Source organism: Papilio polytes, unplaced genomic scaffold (assembly GCF_000836215.1).
Source record: "Papilio polytes unplaced genomic scaffold, Ppol_1.0 DF823835.1, whole genome shotgun sequence".
NCBI classification, from domain to species: Eukaryota; Metazoa; Arthropoda; class Insecta; order Lepidoptera; family Papilionidae; genus Papilio; species Papilio polytes.
The window spans coordinates 2,064,994-2,067,624 of NW_013525369.1; the positions used below are offsets into that span (position 1 = coordinate 2,064,994).

Sequence of the window (2,631 nt, forward strand, 5' to 3'; positions counted from 1 at the left end):
CGCAGCGCCGCCCAGCGGCGGGTAGCGTCAGTAACACACACATCTATATAAATTTTAAACATTGTTTTTAAGATACGCTTTGTATTATTTTTTTTGCATGGTAAGCACACAGTGTATAATACATTTTTAATCCCAAATTATCTACGTACATACAAAAAACTTCTGAAGAATAAAAGCTATCTAGATAGTCCTGTCAAAGCATTTTTAAAGGTAAAACTTATCACCTGTTTACACTTTTTATAGATTTATTTATATCCATGGATAAGTACTTAAATTTTAATTAATGTAAGACAACACTTAGGTTTCTAGTTTCTAAAATACTCATTAGAATAATTATGATCATGTCGATGTCTACCAGATCTGCTTTTATGTATAAGTGCCATCTATTGTCACCATCCTTAGTTAATAAAACATATTTTTTATAAATACAAAAAGTTTGAAAATATCGTCATCAAATATAAATCAACATATTGAAAATACAATATATTGAATGTACTTTAATTATTTATAAGTAGCATTAAGGATATACAGTTTTAAATTTTTTTGTCCAAACTGTCCGCTACTCGATACTAGATGTCGCTCTTCAACTTAAAATAGAATTTTAGGTAAACCAAGCGATATTATTCTTTGTGAAAGGAACTGATTAGGTGGAAAATTTTTCATAGCATAATAAATATTTCGATTTTGTATTTAAAGTTTGATTTATTATGTAATTAATACGTTAAGTAGTGTTATATTATCTTAATATGTACAATAAACTATTAAATTAATTATAAAAAGTTCACTTTTTATTTTAATATAAATTAAAAATATTTCGAAACACATCACTAATATTTATCATATTGCATTTTTAATATGATTTTTAAAGATAATAGGTATGTGTCGTGAATTCAATTTCCCATTTTAGTTCATAATTGGTCATCTGTCGTCTATCGTCGGTATATTCCCGTCAGGTCAAGTATGGTAAATAAATTATGAATAAGGGATTGTGAATCAGTTAGTGCTGCGATCTGCGAGCGAACATCCTCAATAACTGCTTAGTTAGCGTCCGCCGTACTCTGCACAGAGTATCTACTGACAGACACTCAGAGCAATGTGTAATTAAATATGATGAATAAAGTGAAATAACAAACCGCTTTGCACATTTTTACATTACCTATCTATATTTTAGTTGATTTTAATCTTGTTCTTTTCAATCCTTGGTATTTTCTGTATCTATTTTTTCTTGCAACACTTAAATTACTTTTAGTTATAATTTTAATAGATTCGAATTGTGAAGAATGTCGTAACCTCCAAGTAGTCTCTGTGGGACATTGCTCTGTCTATACTTTCTCATTATTAGCGCAAAGAGTTGTTTCATTCCGCCGGCGCGAGTTAGCGCACAATTTCCTTCACCTCTTCCCCAACACCTTATCACTTCATTTTTAATCGTAACTCATTATCACAAGAGCTGTTTTTCCTCAGCACAATTATCTCAGAAAATCAGACAGTTTACTGTAAAAGGTTGTAATCGAAATTGGACTTAAACTCTTTCGAATACAGTCTATGTTTAGTTGTATGTGTTGTGTTGAGGAATGAAAGCTGTTTAAGGGAGCGATTGCTCAGAATTAAGGAAATAAGCAGTTTTAATTGGTGCGCGATTATTTGAGAGCACGTCCCCCCCNNCCCCCCCCCCCAGCGACCGAATGAGTTGAACATTGGCTTTAATGAACGATGAATGTCGCAGAGTGAGCGTCCCGCGCTGCGCCGGACTGCGCTGCAATTGACTGCGATATTGCATTAGCAAGTTATTTGCACGATTTTCTGCATTCATTAGTCTTAATAAGCTGTTATTAGCTACATCTGAATAAACAATCTTTTCTAATAATGGAAAATGGAGTTCGATTATGTCTATAACTTTGTTGTTATTCCATAATGTATGTGTGGAAAGACGTTTCGAAACTTTAAACATAGTTAAGTTTTACAAGTAGAGTACGTTAATAATTATTAAAAAAAATGAATGTGATCCTTACTAATGTTATAAATGCGAATGTTTAGATGGATGTTAGAGTTTGTAGCCTAAACGGATGAACGGATAATAATAAAATTTGGCATAGACGTAGAGGAAGGAAGAACACATAGCTTACTTACTTTTGTTTTTATTAATTAGAAGCTAGTGTTTTACAAACTAAAAGTTAAATTAAAAAAAAAGTGATAGTGATCGTGTATACTCGAAGCCGTCTCTTTGTGTAAAGTATCTGTCTTATTTCGCGCATTTCGAGTATTTCTTTCAAACACGTGCGCTCGAGAGGCTTATAACTCAATACTTTACAAGATAATGATAAATGCAATGAAAAATTTACTTTATTTAAATGCATTAGAGTTGTAAATATCTAAGTATTTGATTCTATTAACTTGTTGTGCAAAACCGACAAAAATTTATTACAAATATTAATGTGCTTCAACTAACATTTCTGAAAGACTTTATTGCTTTGCTGTTAGAGTACAATTTAGCACGATATTGTTTAACATAAGAGTTGTAATAAATTTGTAAATACATTCTCATTGTTAAAAGGCGTTAGTTTTCACACAAAACATAATTTTTTGCGGTTCAAGTTGTTTGCGCAAAACATTGAGTACGTATTGTTGGGG

At 31.4% G+C, this 2,631-nt stretch overlaps 1 protein-coding gene across 1 annotated transcript in view; it reads left to right on the forward strand.

The window, feature by feature from the left end:
* The window catches only part of LOC106103210 (kynurenine/alpha-aminoadipate aminotransferase, mitochondrial), a 27,799-nt gene that overhangs the window by 7,361 nt on the left and 17,807 nt on the right, over window positions 1-2,631 (forward strand). The window lies entirely within an intron of this gene.